Source organism: Lissotriton helveticus, chromosome 5_1 (genome assembly GCF_964261635.1).
Source record: "Lissotriton helveticus chromosome 5_1, aLisHel1.1, whole genome shotgun sequence".
In the NCBI taxonomy this organism is placed as follows: Eukaryota; Metazoa; Chordata; class Amphibia; order Caudata; family Salamandridae; genus Lissotriton; species Lissotriton helveticus.
Window position 1 is genome coordinate 1,027,629,411 of NC_136065.1, and position 19,428 is coordinate 1,027,648,838.

The following is a 19,428-nucleotide window of genomic DNA, read 5'->3' on the forward strand; positions in this document are numbered from 1 at the left end:
CTCCTCGGCCTTCGACCTGGTGAACAGGTCTAAGTTGTGGGCCACTCTCCTGAGGAAGGGGATAGATGAGGCACTGGTAAGGTATATGGCTTCACTTCACTAAGAGCTATTTGCAGCGGTGCGGTTTACAAACTAGGGAAGGCGCACGCCCCGTTTTAACTCTATGTGCGGGGTCAGGCAGGGTTGTATATTGGCCCCCCTGCTCTTCACTATTTACATTAACGGCCTGGGCACTTATCTGGAGGACGTGGAGGGAGACGTTCCGCGTGCAGGAGTAGATAAGATCCCTGCTCTCCTGTACGCGGACGACGCGGTGCTGATAGCTCGCACTGGTGTCTGTCTTCAACGGCTTCTGGATGCCTTTGGCACATTCATGGACCAATTGGATTTAAAAATAAATACGAACAAATCACACACAATGGTTGTCGGGCGCCAAAGAAACAAGGGGATATCTAAAACCTTTGAATGCAAGGGCGAGGTTGTTACCAGAGTACCGACTTTTCCCTACCTGGGGGTCCTTTTTGATGAAAGGGGCACTTGGGGACCCCAGGTTAGGGCAAAAAGCCTGGCGGTGATTATATCATCAGCAGCCCTTATGGGCTTTGCAAATAGGTTGGGCGCTAGGCCGATGGAAGCCCTTTTAAAGATTTATGATAGCAAATCTATCGCACTGGCTTTGCATGGTTCACCCCTTTGGGGTTATGTAAATCTTGAACCGATACAGAAGGCGGAAAACAGATTTTTACGCTCCCTTTTGTCTGTTCCACAATCCACACCGACTTTCTCCATACATATGGAGGTGGGCTTGGATTTCGTCACCGATAGACTTAACATGGCACCTTTGATTTTTTGGCTAAAGACGTGGCTCAATGAGGAACTGTCCCTTAATCATAAGATCATGTCTGATGTCATGTCTCTAGTCCACTCTAAAAGGGTGCCATGGTTGGCCTACCTGATGAAGTCCTTTACAGATCTGGGACGCCCGGAACTCTTTACATCCCCTCTGGGCATCAAGAAACAGGATGTAGATACAATCAAGAAGCAGTTCATGAGCAGGGCAAGAGTGGGGCGGGAGGAAAGGGAACTGCAGAAGCCGGCAGTGAGGAAACATTATCTGCTTGTAAATTCCACTGCACTTGCACCTTACCTTAGTTTTGTTAAGAGGCCATTTCATAGGTTTCCTGACCAAGTTTAGGTTCAACCTGATACATTTTTATTTGGGTAGTTTCAAAACTTGGGAAAAACCAGATCTAGCCCCCCCTGTTGCTGTGATAAATTTTCTGTTCAAGATACCATGTATTTTGTTATGTTTTGTGGTCACTTTCTGGAGCCCAGGAAAAAACATCTGTTGCCTGTTCTAAAGGAGGCTGGCTTCACGCAGGTGAGACCAGCCCTGCTCTATCTTCAATCACTGAGCAACATTCGTATCACATTTTGCATGGCAAACTTCTTGGTGGCGGCAGCTAGAACTAAACAATGTAACACAGTAACGGGCCCGCCCAAATGAGCTTTATTTTTAACCTTGTATAAAATGAATTCATCCGCTCTTTTTATATATAGCCTGGAAAAAGAACTTTATTACACGCACTGATTTGCATGATATTGTAAATAGCTTTTTACCTATATATATATATATGTTTTTATCTCTTTGTATGATTTTTAACTAAATCGAATAAAGATTTTTTGACTGACTGACTGACAGTAGTCTGACTGGAAGCCAAAACTAAGTAGGCAGACCAGTGGTTGTTTCCTGTTCTTTAGTTTTACATACTTGTGGATAATGTGGTTTTCAAGAAATGGCAATATCACTAATAGTAACCATAGATTTGTGAAAACAAGGTCTAAAATGCAGCACTGGACCCACTGACTACTCCACTCCATGAATAAGAGACCCCAAAATACTTAACTGCAGTGTAAAACATCTAAAGTACTTACCTGCGATGCAAAATCTTCAAAGTAACAATAACACACCTTGGTAAGCAGATATTAGACAACGGATTAAGCTTCTAATTCTCGCCATCAGTGTTGCCTTTAGGTTTGTAGAAATTGACACTGGGAAACAATTGTTCTTTGTTGGATATTTCATTTATGTGATATATTTCAGCTGAATAAGTTGGGGACCATTGACTGTCTCTGCTGTCCTAAGAAAGACCCACCGATTGGGTGTCGAAAGGTTAACACTTCAAGTCTGGATTTTTATAATTATTGGAATGAATTCACATTCATGCAGTTGTACCTCTAAAATATGATTACATGTTTTTAATATTTCCATTTTTATAACACCTTGCTGTTGCACTTGCTCATTGTGTCGCTGAACTGTTTTCGCTTTTCCACAGATATACAAAGCTTTCTAAAAAATGAAATTGTTATTTATTGTCAAATATACAGAATCATTTGCAACATGTGTTTTTTGTTAGAAATCTCTACTTTCTTAAATAAGCATGCACATCTCTATCAACTCATTCTAGGGACCATTTTCTTAATATATAACATTTTCCCACAAACTGGATTAAAAAAGAGCAAACATGCGTCTGTAAAAAAGATTTGCTGTGCTTGCATTTCAAATCTTTGTTATTTCCTTGCAGATATGAACAGACTGAAACATACATTCAATTGTACCCTGAAGCAGACACACCACTTAAACTAGTTATTCCTTACTAATATGAGCACAACATATTACAACAAACACAGTACCCCAAATAGATTCTGTCAAGAAGGGACCGGTGATTCTTTTTTGACCGTACCACCATTGGAAATTGCAGATGCCATGTTAGCCGGGCAAATAGCTAAACCCTTGACCCTTATACATTACACTTGCTGGATTTTATAGATGCATTAAACATAAAGCAACTTCTTTGTTTTTGGTGTATATGGAATAAATATGCTATAAAAGAAAGGCACTAAAATGCAATTAATTCACACCTAATAAAAATGAGTCACATTTGCCTGAATACATTTTGTTGTTGTTGATGTTTTAACACATAGCTGGCACCCCGCACAATGCTTTCTATACTACCTTTTGTGGTCTCGCTGCAAACAGTTTTTCCTATCTATCACAGACAACATTGTAACTAGTACTTTAACATATTCATAAAGTGGGATTTAAGTCTACCACTTGCTCATGATTGGATGGTTTTCTTGACAATTCCAGCCCCTTTCTTATTTAACGGTGATCCTCCTTATTAATATGTTGGTTCCACCCTTAGACTAAGCTTGAAATTAAAATATAGAAGTGCGGGTACTCCTTGTCCCAGAGCACCTGCTTGCTGCTAACAAGTGTTGCTATTCTCCCCTTAAAAGCATTAGAGCAGTGCTGAAACATGCCAGTAGTATTCCTTCATAATGAAAGAAGGGCAGGTACTGAGTACTTGATAGAACCTGGCCATTTAAAGCACTGCCCCTAAAGCATTTAGGTTTTACCATTATTCTTTGATTGGTAAGTGTATTGTACTTAAGCCGACATTAGAGATCACTTTCTCCTTGGTACATTTCTATCATATGTGCCTTAAAGCATTTGATTGGAGCACACATGCATAGCAGCAGTTAGAACACAGGAGCCCAGGGCATGGTTTCTCATCAATATAACTCTCCTTTTCCACCTCTTCCTTTCCCAGCAGCTCTGCTGCTCCAGGGCCTGGTGCCCAGGGCCGGACTGGGAACCAAAACCGGCCCGGCAAAGTGCTCGCCTGGCCCCTGGGGGAGGGGTGATTTTGCGGCCCTGTAACAAAAACAGCCCCAAGGGGCCCAAACCGGCCCCACTCTTGCGGCACACCGGGGGATTGCCCGGTGCCCGCAACAGCCAGTCCGGCCCTGCTGGTGCCACTGAGAAGTTACGCATCCCAGCACCACAACCAGCTCTCCCCACAGAGCCCTCTAGTCCTCGTCAAGTCCACGTTCATCTAGCAAGTGGGAGCACATGGGCTGGACTGGCTTCTTTACCTGAAGCCTACTGCCCATAGTTGAGACTTGGTGCTGCAGCACATTTGTTGCCCTTACAGTGGCAGACCAACTCAAGAGCCATTTTTCATTATAAAAAAGATATGCAGCCAGGGGATTGGTACCATGGCAGCATTTTCGGCACTTTCCAGGGTCACAAGCCTTGTAGTCTGTACTCTGGAGTCGGCATGCAGAAACAGGATGCCTGTATTCTTTGCAATCGCTTTACTGTTGCTAGCCTAGAGCAGTAACCACAGATCTTGTGTGGATACAGGAGCATATGCTACCCCACAATAACAAAGTGCTTTGTGTCTAAGTGGCATCTGTAAGTGTGTCCCTTTATCTGTTGGTCTGTCCACCAGTGGTTCTTTCCCTTTCACTGGGATTTCCATATAAGACAATCTCTTAAACCCTAGCCATGGAATACACTTGTTGCCATGGCTCTATCCTTTAATATTTTCTTCCAGGAAGGGTATCTCTTTTTTCAGTTTTAAATATTATGATCTCTGCCAAAGGGCACTTGAGTCTTTAAATGACCACTGTTTACATTACACAAGGTCTGATTCATGTTTTTTATGCATGGGAGTTTAGGTGATTTGCCCAGAATTACAGGATGTGAGTCTTCACCGGAACTGAAACTTGGTTCCCCAGTTCAGAGTTGTCAACTCTGGCCATAAGGCCACATCTTCTCTCCAATTTTTGTTTCAGGGTCTGTCCCTTCTTCTGGTATCTCCCTCTCCATGGCTCTGTCACTTCCCCAATCATTACTGCAGGATATCAGGGTGCTGATGTGAAAAAGCACCTAAGTGAGAGTGGTGTCAGAAAATGAATATTCACTCACTCAACCACCTACATATTCCGCCAAGTGAGCTAAAGCATCTTTTCCAGGCATCTGTCTGTAATCTACATGTCACTCATGCCTTACCCATTCATGATCTGTCAGGGATGAAAGTTTGTATGACTCTGCGATGTTCTATCTTTTCTGAAGAAAGGAAAGACTGCACTCATTGCCTTCTGTGAGAGAGGGAAGCTTGCTTTGCTATTAGCATGATGTCCCTATTCATTGAGAAACTAAAACTTGCACTGCTGTTTACCTGTTTCTCCCTGCCCAAGATGCAGCTGTTCTACGAAGAGGGTTGCTTCCAGTCTGTTTCCAAATCTCATAAAAAATAAAGGATAATTTGAATACAGTTGCATAACATACCCCGGCCATTAAGAAGCTTGTATTGGATCGAGGGCAAACTATTTGCAGGATCCTGACCCAGAGACCCTGGTTTCAATCGCAACTGCCCAGCTTGACCAAACTGTGTGGCCCAGGGCAATTCCCTTTCCTTGCTCTGCTTCCTTTTCAGTGATCATCATATTTGAGAACAATTTGAAATAAATTAGTTCATGATGTGCACTGTACAAACCATCTCTTGTATATGGTTTAATAGATCATACTGCTGTTCCATGTACGACAACAATAAGGGCCTTGTATAGTAAGCATAAGACAACCGACTTGCTTCTTGGGTCTCTAATTAAAAAATGTATCAGGGCAGAAGGGGGTAAAATGCAGTATCCATCCTGGATATCAATTGCATAATGTCTGATCATCAGGAAACCTAGTTTCAATCCCAGCTTCCAAGCTTGACCAAGCAGTGTTAACCATGGTACTCACTTTTCTCCACTATGACCCCCATTCCAAGATTGCCACATTTGAAGCAACTTAAAATAGTTCAGGATGCACACTGTATGGTTTTAAAGACAATAATGTTGTTCTGTCTATAAAAAAACAAAAGGATTATATAGAAGGAAACAAGACTACTGACTTGGTCTTTAGGAAACATTTTTTTTAAAATGTGTCAGTTAAATAATTCGGCCCATCTCCACCTCAGTTTTCGAATGGTAACACCGTTAAATACTCTTTTGGGTGAACATGAGCACTTTTCATGCATTCTTACTTACATTAAATGTAAACTGCCTCAGGACCTGGTAATTGGTGTACAATTTGTATTTTGCATATTATTTATTCAGTTCGTTGGTTGGGGTTGGCCAGTCCATAAATTTCCCATTGTTATTGATAATTCTGAATGTGTAATATTAAATATGAGGAGGCCTACTAGAATTATGCACTTCCGCTGCTACATCACTTTCCACATAATTATGGCTTTACTTCACGTGGGAGAGGTGTGGCGCTGCAGCCAGGGCGACTAACACTGAACGCTGAAGATCACGGTTTGATCCCCGGCTCTGGCAGCAGGGGTCTGACCAGCACCATGCGACTCTGGGAAATAGCTTGCTTAATCTTCCCAACGGCCCTCAGCCCCGAGATACCCCTTCAGGGGTGATTTGTGCACTGTACAAGTACTGGATGTACATTTTTTACTTGCAACATATCAGCTATCTGATGCAATATTTGCAGACTTCAACAACGGAAATTATTTGTATCTCCAAGGTTTCAAATGTTTCTATAAAATGCTCCATGTCTGATGCCATGCAGTGGCAGACCTTTCCAAAGTTTAACTGGCAACATTCAGTTGTTGATTGATGTATTCAGGTGTTAAAGTGGTACTAATTAGATGCACATTTTGCCCAGAGAGGATATATGAGAAAATGTCAAAAGTGCTAAATAATACTGTTTCAGACTGTGGTTAATTATGCCACATAATTTGTCTTTTCTCGATGTATAATTTAGTCAACTGATTTGCTTTATTCCAGTGTAGTTATCCCAGGATAGCAGTCAAGATTCAGCTCTCCCCTTTTTTTTAGGTCGAGCCTAGGCAGCGCATGCACTGTCTCTTCGAGACATGCTGTACTTGCTTTCTGGGCTTCCAACCTGCCCATTGCCTTTTTATACGTCCCTTCAATTGTCGTTCAAAATTGCTTGCTTGCTAGCGGTTAATCCTTCCTCTTTATCCTTCCATTTTGTGTTTGGTTTCCTCCCACAGAGCACCGTCCAATTACTGTTAACATTACCCTTATGTGTTTATATGTTCATTTGGGGGACTTTTTTTTCTCTTCGATTCCTGTTCGTGTCACTGTTTGCCTGTCTTCGGTGGTTCTGCTTCAGTGCCTCTCACAACCTTCCCATTCAAATACCAAGTTGAAATGTCATACGCTTTAGACGCTGTATTCTAAATTGCCTCATTAATTTTCTATGACTTAAAAATGCAAGAATTTCCCCCAACCTCTCTCGCTTCACTGCTTGGGTCTTTAGCGAGCCTCGGTGTAACAAATGTAATAATACTTCTCCAGTATTAGGGGTGTCTTTCATAGATTCACATGCTTGAATATTCCCCGTCGTGAATAACAAGCTTTTAAACCATATGAGCCTCCTTGTTTCTTGTTTATGTAATGCTGACTGCATACATCGTTTAACTGCCTTAAACTGATACCTGTTGGGAATTGTTGTTTTATATATCTTTTACAAGGCAGCCTAGGGGATGCCATATAGATGGAATGTGAGGGATGTCATAGGAGTCAGACTTCTAGTGACAGTGAATGAGAAGCAGCCATCGTGGGTGAATGGGACTCTATATTGTCTACAATAAACTTCAACTTCATTCATTTGCCTTAAGAAGAACAAAAGTTACTTACCTGTAAACTGTGGTTCTCCAGTATTGGTGTCTTTCATAGATTCACATGGTTGAATATTCCCCGTCGTCGAAGTGGGAGTCCCACGGTACATAAATAGCAGTAATATATGCATGTATACATGAGAAATATCATAAATAAAATATACATACATATAATGCAATAGAAATGTAAACTTGAAAAAAGTACCATAGAACAGAATAGGCCCATTGAAAAGACCAAGGGAGAATTCACTTTAGTAACATATTATAGTCATTATGTGTTGGTCCACATTCCAGCCAATCAGGCTGTAGCCTCCTCTAGAACCTTCTCCTCAGAAGCCCAAGTCCTCAGATTTTCTACCGCACGTCGTGTGAAGGGAGTCTCCCTGAGCTCTGCTCAGTTTTCACCAGTTCTAGCTGTTTTTCTCTTCAGAAATGTCTTCTACTAAGAAAACCTTGTTCAAGGCTTGTCCATCCTGTGGTAAATTACGCCTTTTTCATGAGGACCCACACAGTAAGTGTATTTACTGTCTTTAATCGGATCATAATGCCTCTACCTGCAAGTTCTGTCGCACTTTTCCCCCTAAAACATTGAGGGATAGAGAGGCCCGTCTCCTTCTGTGGCTACAGAAGTTGAGAACTTCAGAAAATGTGGTTTCTGATGCTGAGAGTCTGTCATCTGGATTTTCAAAATCCTCTCAGAAGCGTGGGTCTGAGACTGAACTACCCTCTCCTTTTCTTAAGAAGAGTAGAATGTTGGGGTCTTTCAAGGATGTCTCCCCACAGGACTTGCTTCAGGGAGCGCCTACGGGACCGGGCTCTCTGGCGTCTAAACCCAAAACTATGCCCTCCTCTTCAAAAACGGGCACTGGCTCGTCGACGGGCTCGTCGACGCGTCCGTCGACGTCTTCAGCGACTACTAAGTCAGTCATGGCTGTTTCTACGTCGACGACCACTTGTTCCCTGTCAACCAGCTCCGCAACGACGACGACCATCTCGTCGACGAGCAGCCAAGAGGTGAGACCCATCTCGTCTATTATTAAGATCTCGTCGACGATCAAACCGTTGACGGAGAAGTCATCGTCGACGCGCCTTCCGTCGACGGGTCCTCCGTTGACGAAGAACAAGCCATCATCGTCGACGACTACTCCGAAATCTTCCTCGTCGACGATTGCTTCGTCGACGCCTGCCTCGTCGATGTTAACAACTTCGTCGACGATGGCCACTCCGTCGACGACTGGTCCGTCAACGGCTACTTTCTCGTCACCGAAAGCATCTTCGTCGACAGCGAAGACTGCAACCTTGTCGACGACGTCGTCGACGACCAAAAAAATCATCGCCGACCAAGAGTAAGCTGCCAATTCATACGCCTGTTTCTGCGGCAACGGCGCAAGAACAACAGGGTGGTGCTAAGACTGTGGAGATCTCGTCGACGGGCTCGTTGACGTCGCACCAACCCCTACAGACTACTACCACCTTTAAAGTGGTTACGGTCTCGTCTCTCAAGACTGTTCCATTCATTCAGTTAAGTCCGGTAAGGAGTGGATCTCAGCCGCCGGAGAAATTATTTCAGTCTGGAGAAGAGGAATCCGGAAATGACTCTGAAATGGATCAAACTTATGAGCCAGCATCCAGTCCTTCTGAATTACACATTAAGTGTCAGGATTACACTGACGAGGATGAGGATGAAAATAATAACGTCGAAGATGGGAATGAACTTTTTCCAATTGATGTGGCAGAACCAAATACTTACGAACAGGTTACACAAATTCCTTTGTCTTTGGTGCAAAACCTGCAACATATGCTGGACGACTACAATCGTAGGTTTCCACCGTCGTTGCCTACTTCTCCAGCACCTCAAGCGCCCCGGTCTCAGTCTCCAACGCCTCGACCTAAGTCTCCAGCACCTCGACCTCAGTCTCCAGCACCCCGACCTCCGTCTCCAGCGCCTCGACCTCAAGCTCCGGCGTCTGTTGCACCTACGTCTCCTTCGGGTGTTTGTCCTGATACCGATAATGGGAACCAAACTCCTCATAACACTGGGGATAACGACACCGATGATGACATGCAAGATTGGGACAATTATAGGGCACAGACGCCTTCTACTCCACCGGCATCGCCAAGAGCTTCACCGCCAGTAGATATCGCGAGTTTTCATAACCTTATGGTTCGTGCTGCGAAAAGGTTCCACTTAACAATCGAGGCGCAACAAAATGATTGTTTTTTATACGATTTTAAGGACTTACCTCAGAATCAAACGCATACTATTCCTATAATAGACCACATATGGGAAGAAGGTCTAAGGTTAATGGAACGTCCTAATTCCATACCAGCTGTTCTGCCCAGATTGGACAAAAAATATAAAGCGCCACCTACTTCTCCGGCCTGTTTGGTTTCTCAACCTAAAGCGGATTCTGTAATCACTCAGGCGGCACAAAAAAGATCTCGAAATCCGGCCATACCTCTGACATCTCCGCCTGATCAGGATGGCCGTAAATTAGACTCAATTGGTAAAAAATTTACCACAATGGCAGCGACAACTGTGAGAGCATCCAACGCCTTGGCTATTCTAGGTCGCTACGACCGTCAAATGTGGTCTGAGATTGCTGGTCTGATCCCTCAGATGCCCGATTCCATCCGGGATGAAGCGCAGGCCATCATTCTCGAAGGAGAAAAAATTTCGGCAGAAATAATCGACTGTGCCGTCGATATATCCTCCACTGGTTTCCGGCAACTAGCGGGTGCTGCAGTCTTGCGCCGTCAAGGCTGGCTAAAATCAACCACCTTCCGTCCGGAGGTTCAATCCAGGGTTTTGGATTTACCCTACGACGGTGAATCTTTATTCGGTAAACATGTCGATAATGCTTTGGAACTAATAAAGAAGGACACGGACACAGCAAAGTCCTTGACAACATTACAATATCGGAAAAGGCCATTTTGTGGGGCACGCGGTAGAGGATGAGGAACCTCTACTTTTCGTGGAACAGGCCAATATCGATCATACAACTACAATGATAACAGACAGAGGGGCTCCTATCAGTCCCAGGGTCGTTCATCCACCTCCAGACCATACCAGCGTAAGTCCAATTACAGAGGTGGTGCGAACAACAACAAAAAACAGTGACAATCCCAAATTTTACCCTCTGGCGATTGTACATCTTGGAGGTCAGATCTCAAAGTTCTTCTACAATTGGTCCAACATTACCACCGACCGATGGGTCTTGGACGTTGTTTCAAAAGGACATACCCTGGAATTCACGAAATTCCCCCCCACTCGTCCACCTTCGGGTCCACCTTCTCCCCATTTCAAGGAACTGTTGGCTCAGGTGAAGCTAATGATCAAGAAAGGAGCCATAGAAGTGGTACCGCAAGGTCAACGCGGCAGGGGATTTTATTCCCGTTTCTTTCTAGTAAAGAAAAAATCAGGAGAGTGGCGTCCCATCTTAGATTTGAGGGCTCTGAACAAGTTCATCGCATCAAAGACTTTTCAGATGCTAACCCTGCTTCAAATCTTGAATTTCCTCATTCCAGGAGAGTTCTTTTCAACAATAGACCTTCAAGATGCATATTTCCATGTACCTATTCACCCCAGGCACAGGAAATATCTCCGTTTTACAGTCGGCCAATTTCATTATCAATTCAAGGTCCTACCATTCGGCCTTCGATCAGCACCGAGGGTATTTACCAAATTTCTCGCCCCGGTTGCTGCCTACCTGCGTCTACAGGGCATCCAGTTCTATCCGTATCTGGACGATTGCCTAATAAAGGCCAAGACTTTTCAGTTAACGGAACAGCACACTCAAGTCTGCATATCCCTCTTCGAAACGTTGGGTTTGTCCATCAATTACCAAAAGTCACACTTTCAACCATCTCAACAGCGAGACTTTCTAGGAGCCTCGCTCGATTCTCGGCTGGGGCAAGTGTTCGTTTCTCAGGCGAGACAAGATCGAATGATAAAGAAAGTACAGTTCCTACAGTCAAGACAGTACGTTTCTGTCCGGATGTACAAATCATTCCTTGGCATGGCTTCTTCGTGCATTCAGCTAATTCCCAACTGCAGACTGCACATGAGAGTTCTACAGGAGGAACTAGACAAGCAGTGGAAGCAGATATCGGGGTCGTTCGAAGACAAGATCCACCTAACGCCCCGCATTCAAAGCGCTTTGGAGTGGTGGGCTCCTCCTCCAAACATAGCGACAGGTCGTTCATTCAGAGACGAACCACCAACACTTACGCTGACAACAGACGCTTCCCTAGAAGGTTGGGGGGCACATCTCGACGGGATGTCCGTAAAGGGGAAATGGACAGCGTCTCAGCGCACTTGGCACATAAATCGCTTTGAGCTACTGGCGATTTTCTTGGCCTTGAAGTCCTTTCAGAGGTTAGTGCAGGGACAAACATTGCTGGTGAGGACGGACAACACCACCAGCATGCACTACATCAACAAACAGGGCGGTACAAGGTCTCTCGTGCTGTCACAACTGGCACAGGAAATATGGGATTGGGCTATCCAGCGGCAAATACAACTCACAGCTGTTCATGTGCCAGGTGTGGCCAATGTTCTGGCGGACTCGCTCAGCAGAGCCTTCTCGGACAACCACGAATGGGAAATCAATCGACCAACGTTGGATTTCGTCTTCCGACAGTGGGGCCGACCACAGTTGGATCTCTTTGCAACTGCTCTCAACAGGAAGTGTCAACGATTTGCGAGCCGGCATCCACACAAGGAGTCGAGCGGGAATGCCTTTTCAATAGACTGGTCGAACGACTTCATCTACGCATTTCCTCCACTTCCGCTCATTCCTCGCCTGTTGCACAGAATGAGGTTCCAACAGTGTCGAATAATCCTGATCGCACCGAAATGGCCGAGACGTCCTTGGTTTTCGGATCTTCTTCTGTTCTCTCTGACAAATCCGATACAATTGCATCCTCTGCCACATCTTCTCACGATGCAGCAAGGTCAGATATGCCATCCGGATCCAGCATATCTCCAACTTCATGCTTGGAACCTGAGTACAATGAATTTGCACACATGAATATCGACAAGGATTGTAGGATGGTGCTAGCAAGTGCTCGCGCTCCGTCTACCATCAAAACTTACCAGCTAAAGTGGAAGCGTTTCTGTGCTTGGTGTTCCACTAAAACCCTGGATCCCATGTGTGCTCAGCCTGAGCAGATCTTGCCTTTCTTCCTGTCGTTAGCAAGATCAGGACTATCACACTCCACTCTAAAGGTGTTTCTAGCTGCAATTTCTCGTTTTCGCCATGATGGCGTAACATCTTTGTACTCCTCCAGAATAATTAGACAATTCTTCAAGGGCCTCTTTCGGATGTTCCCACCAATCCGTCGGCCTCCACCTACTTGGCGTCTGAATTTAGTTTTGTCTCAACTACTTTTGCCTCCATTCGAGCCCATCCATTCTTCCAGTCTAAAATTCCTCACAGTGGCTCTTTTGCTTGCTCTGACTTCATCCAGGCGCGTCAGCGACATCCAAGCATTTACTATACAACCACCATTTCTACAGTTCTCCAACGAGGCTGTTACTTTGAGAACAAATCCCAGTTTTATTCCTAAAGTTCCCAGTGACTTCCATCTCAATGAACCAATTGTTCTTAAAACTTTCTTTCCTGCACCACAATCTGCAGCGGAACGCTCTTTGCACACTCTGGATGTGAAACGTTGTCCTCAAGTTTTACATTCAACGCACAGCAACATTTAGAAAGACAAATCAACTATTTGTAGCATATGGCCCAGTGTGCAAAGGTCAATCTGTAACCAAACAGACTATCACCAGATGGATATCGTCTGCCATATCCTACTGTCATCAACGGGCCGGCAAGCCCCTTCCTGCTCCAGTTCGAGCTCATTCCACGAGAGCTGTGTCGACTTCTGCTGCCCTCTTTGCGGGGGTACCTCTGAGACACATCTGCAGAGCTGCTACTTGGTCTAGCAGCCATACTTTTACGAAGCACTACTGCCTGCAATCAACAGATGCCGCGGATGCGGCAGTAGGTCAAGCGGTGCTGCGGAATCTTTTCCGATAAAGGTGAGCCTCTGTTGCTACCCGCCTCCAGTCATAAAGGTTTTCTCATGATTTTTGGTATTTATTGCTTATTAAGTGATATGTTTTGCCAAGATTTTAATCGTATATTTCCTTTATGACTAATGTATGATTTACTGCTTTCTACTCTTATTCAAGCATGTGAATCTATGAAAGACACCCCTAATACTGGAGAAGAACAAAAGTTACTTACCTGTAAACTGTGGTTCTCCAGTATTGGTGTCTTTCATAGATTCACATGCGACCCTCCCATCCTCCCCTCAGAGGCTCTCTTCTCCTCAGGCATTTATACTTACTTGTGCTACGAAAATCTGAGGACTTGGGCTTCTGAGGAGAAGGTTCTAGAGGAGGCTACAGCCTGATTGGCTGGAATGTGGACCAACACATAATGACTATAATATGTTACTAAAGTGAATTCTCCCTTGGGCTTTTCAATGGGCCTATTCTGTTCTATGGTACTTTTTTCAAGTTTACATTTCTATTGCATTATATGTATGTATATTTTATTTATGATATTTCTCATGTATACATGCATATATTACTGCTATTTATGTACCGTGGGACTCCCACTTCGACGACGGGGAATATTCAACCATGTGAATCTATGAAAGACACCAATACTGGAGAACCACAGTTTACAGGTAAGTAACTTTTGTTCTTCTTAAGGCAAATGAATGAAGTTGAAGTTTATTGTAGACAATATAGAGTCCCATTCACCCACGATGGCTGCTTCTCATTCACTGTCACTAGAAGTCTGACTCCTATGACATCCCTCACATTACATCTATATGGCATCCCCTAGGCTGCCTTGTAAAAGATATATAAAACAACAATTCCCAACAGGTATCAGTTTAAGGCAGTTAAACGATGTATGCAGTCAGCATTACATAAACAAGAAACAAGGAGGCTCATATGGTTTAAAAGCTTGTTATTCACCAATTCAGAAGAGGGTGTTTCACATGGAAATACAGTTAGGCAGCACTGTACAGAGAAAATCATGTGACAACCCGATGGCACTTGGTGAATAGTGATATATACAATAGGTGAAAAGTGAAGATGCAAGTGCTGAACGTGAACAGCGTGAACGGCGCAGAGTGACAAAGAAATTATACAGTGATGGCTCCACAGGATTAAGTTATAGTCACTTAAATCATGGTATCAAACAATTTTATAAGAGCCAAAAACGTTAGCCGCGCTATGAAATTGCGCTGTGATGTCGACGGCGTTTCCATCCCCATAAGTCGGGATCGTCTTCAGGACAGGGTTGTCGGATTCAGGCAGTGTTGTACACGCGTTGAAAATTGCGTGGTTCCTGAGTTCCTAGGCGCAGACAGTGAACAGTCGGTCAAAAACTTGTCGATGCAGCCGAGGGCAGGTAAGAAGAGGCAGCGCCTGAACAAATCAAGGCGGCCTGAGGCGATGAGGGCTCTAAACGCTCGGGTAGCTCGTAGTAAGTGGGAGCAGCTCCAACTCACTACGAGCTACCCGAGCGTTTAGAGCCCTCATCGCCTCAGGCCGCCTTGATTTGTTCAGGCGCTGCCTCTTCTTACCTGCCCTCGGCTGCATCGACAAGTTTTTGACCGACTGTTCGCTGTCTGCGCCTAGGAACTCAGGAACCACACGATTTTCAACGCGTCTACAACACTGCCTGAATCCGACAACCCTGTTCTGAAGACGATCCCGACTTATGGGGATGGAAACGCCGTCGACATCACAGCGCAATTTCATGGCGCGTCTAACGTTTTTGGCTCTTATAAAATTGTTTGATACCATGATTTAAGTGACTATAACTTAATCCTGTGGAGCCATTACTGTATAATTTCTTTGTCACTCTGCGCCGTTCACGCTGTTCACCTTCAGCACTTGCATCTTCACTTTTCACCTATTGTATATATCACTATTCACCAAGTGCCATCGGGTTGTCACATGATTTTCTCTGTACAGTGCTGCCTAACTGCATTTCCATGTGAAACACCCTCTTCTGAATTGGTGAATAACAAGCTTTCAAACCATATGAGCCTCCTTGTTTCTTGTTTATGTAATGCTGACTGCATACATCGTTTAACTGCCTTAAACTGATACCTGTTGGGAATTGTTGTTTTATATATACTCTACACCCATCCCGACGTGGTCTACGGGTTTTACTCCTGTTGTTCCTGCACTCCTTGTAAAAGAAGCATCCTGCAGGATACCACACGCATCCCCTCCATATAAACAAAACAATGAAAAACAATACAGAACTATATACACATACAATTATGATTAACTGCAACAGCTTAAGCTACAACTCAGCAAGAGGTTTACTTTATAACATAGTTTTTTAAATAACCAGAAACCTTCCGCTCTTTGGTAGATCTTCTCACTTGTCATCTTGACATTGGCTTTGCACCAGAACTGATGTTTGAAGTGGTCAGGTTCTCTCTCTCTCTCTCTCTCTCTCTCTCTCTCTCTTGTGGAAATCTGCATCCAAGATCCAACCTGAACTCTTCTCCTCTGTGGAGCCCCAGGCCTCTATCTCCTAAACCACTTCCTTGTCCTCCTCACAACTGATATACTCGCCCTCCACAGACACCTCAATAAGTCTAGATAGAGCATCAGCAACCTTATTCCTCACACCTGGAAAGTACTTGATGTCAAAATCCTACTCCTGTAAGGACACTTCCCACCTAGTGATCCTACTGGACACCTTGTCAATACATTTCTTATTGAAGATTTCACATAAAGGTTTGTGATCTGTTCGAATTTCTTTCCTATTGCCCCACAACAAATTCTTCAACTTCCTGGTAGCCTAATGAATGGCAAGCGCCCTCCTCTTGATGACAGAATAACGCAGCTCAGCACCTCGAAGACTGCGAAAGGAGAATACAATTGCCCTCTCAGCACCTTGGACCTCTTGTTGAAGGACAGCACCCATTTCCTTGACGCTGGCGTCCGTAATCAACCCTGACCTCCCTTGGCGAACAAATGCCCGCAACTTGGGAGTTTTACTCAATTCATCCTTCAACTGTTTGAACTCTAACTCGCAAGCTTCTGTCCAGACAAACTTCACCCCTTACCTGAGTAGTGTTCTCATATTGTCACACAAACCAGCAAAACCTCTGACAAACTTGTTGTAATACTCGGCCATGCAGAGAAACCTAATTTATTTATCCCTATTACATGGGTTCTTCAAATTCTGTATGGTGTTCACCAACTCCTTTTTAGGCATCAAATCCTCCCCTGTAACAGTATGGCCTAAGTAGTCAATAGAGCTTCTACGAAACTTGCACTAATCCAACCCGAAGGTGAGATTAGAGCCATCCAACCTTCTCAAGACCTGATGCACCTCGCATCATGTCCTTCATTGTGCTTGCCAAAGACTAACACATCATCCTGATATATCCTCACTCTGTCAAGTTCCTTTGAAACCTTTTCCAAGGCCCTCTGAAAAACAAAGGTGACAGATACCAACCCAAAGGCAACCTGACAAATCAGAAGATACCGAAAGGCGTTGTGAATGCAGTGAGATCCGTGAATGACTCATCCAGTCTTATCTGATGGTACACAGACCTGAGATCTATGCTGGAGAAAAGTTTGTCTCCCTGCAAAAACATAAGCATGTCTGAAATCTTGGGCAAAGGGTACCTGTCTACAATTCTACTTTTGTTTAACTCCCTCAAGTCCACACATAAATGCAGACTGCCATCCGCCTTGCCAGCAGCCACAACCGGAGCAAACTATTGTGTCCCCTAAACCTCTTCAATGACCCTGTCACTTTGTAATTTATCCAATTCTGCCCTCATCTCATCTCTGACTGCCAGAGGGTCAGTGTGTATCTTCCATGCAAATGGCTTGGCCCCATCGTCCAACTTAATGTGGTGAACATAGTTCCGTAGACAGCCAAGCTCCCCTCTAAACACTTGTGGAAATCTGCATCCAAGATCCAACCTGAAATTTTCTCCTGCCTGTAGGTCAATCTCCTTAACTAGAAAATCTTCCATCAACACTATAGGTGGAACACTGTTGTGATCTAGCATGACACCCAAGTCTCTCTGGTGAAACCAGCTTAGAATGATGTCACCCTTCTGCGATACATAGACTTTAGCATTAGTAAACCTGTCCTTAAAGTCCAAAATACCCCAGAACTATCCAAACAGTTTTATGGGCTCGCTTCCATAGGCACATGGTCTAATGTCAGGCTTATATACCTTAACTTTACCCAACAGATTGTTCATGTAAAATTCTTTAGAGACAATGGTGATTTTAGCACCAGTATCAAATAATACATTTGTACTGCCACCTTCATTTACAAGAGGAGTGTTAGTATTGCACCCATAACTTGCAACACAATTTGCTAACAATCAAAATCCTCACCCACTTCGTCGTTGTCACCACACCTGTCACAAACTTTGTTGACTCCCTTCTTGCCCAACTTGGCTTTACAAACAGTTGCAAAATGCCCCCTTTTCTTGCAAATGTTGCACACTGCTTTGCTGGCTGGACAAGACCTGTCATTGGCTAAATGTCCAGCCTCCCACATCTATAGCATTTGGCATGAAGCACAGTTTTAACCGGAGCACTGCTTACCTTTTTGTTTCTTGTCTTTCTCATTGAGTTCTTGGGTCACCACATGAACAGACTCAAACTGAACCTCGTCTTTCTTAATGATCTCAACACACTTGAGAGAGTGTTCAATTTGTTTGGCAACGACCAATACCTCATCCAAGGAAGGATCGTCCTTCTGCCATAGTTTGTCTCTTACTTTTCCAATGTTGCACCCTAGTATAAATTGATCCTGAATCCTTTCTTCCACCAACCCAGCAAACTTACATGAGGATGCCAATTTCAGCAACGTAGATACATAGTTCTCGACTGTTTCACCTTCTCTTTGATTTCTGCACCCAAAATAGAATTGTTCTAATATGGTGCTAACCTATGGCAGATAGTGTCTATCTAGCTTCATAATGCAAAAATCATACTCATTGAAGACTTGACCTACAATCTCTGGTAGATGGTCGAAAACCTCTTGCACCTCTGTGCCTAAGCAATGCAAAAGAAGTGCGGTTTTGCGTTCAGCACTAATTGAGGTTGCACAGACCTCACCTTGTGCCATTTCTGCCAGCTAATTGGAGGATCTCCAGGCGTAGTTAAAAAGAAAGGGGGAGCTGGTGCATTTTGCATGTTGATTACGTGTGAAGGTTAGTGCTGTGGGGAAATAATTACTAATGAGTCTAAAGATTGCACAATATGAGCAGCACACTGGAGGTTAAAAATGCCGGACGAGATGTAAACAGGAAGAAATCAAATATTCATTCCAAAGTATCAAACAGTGTGCGCATCACTGTCAAAGTGTTGAACAATGCGCAGAAATAAAAAACGTGGGCATTACAGTAGTATTAGACAGAGTGGACACACAAAATACACTCACTGCCCATCACATTAGGTTGAGTTAAATATGCATATGGAAAAGCAAACGTGTAGGACAAATCAAAATAGAGTAGAAAAAGGTCGAAAAATGTTTATCCCAAAGCATGAAATAGTTTGCCCATCACTGATGATGTATTGAACAATGCACAGAAATAAATAGTGTGTGCATCACTGTAGGAGAGGCCACAATGAATGAAATGAGCTGTATCCAATGCTGCAGGAAACCTGAAATGTGCTGTTTCTGGTGCCCCCAAATCCACTCTTACCGCTAGGCGAAGTGAAGATGCACAGGTGCAGAGAGCGAATCGCGAGGTTTGGTGTGCGTATCACCGTAAACAAGAACACGCACGATGAGAAACAATGGTAGACAGGAATGTGAGAAGTATGGTGTGCGTATCTCTGAAACAGGTGTACGCACAGAAGGGTTGCGTAGCTTGCCTATCAATACTCAAGTGATTCGGTGAATGT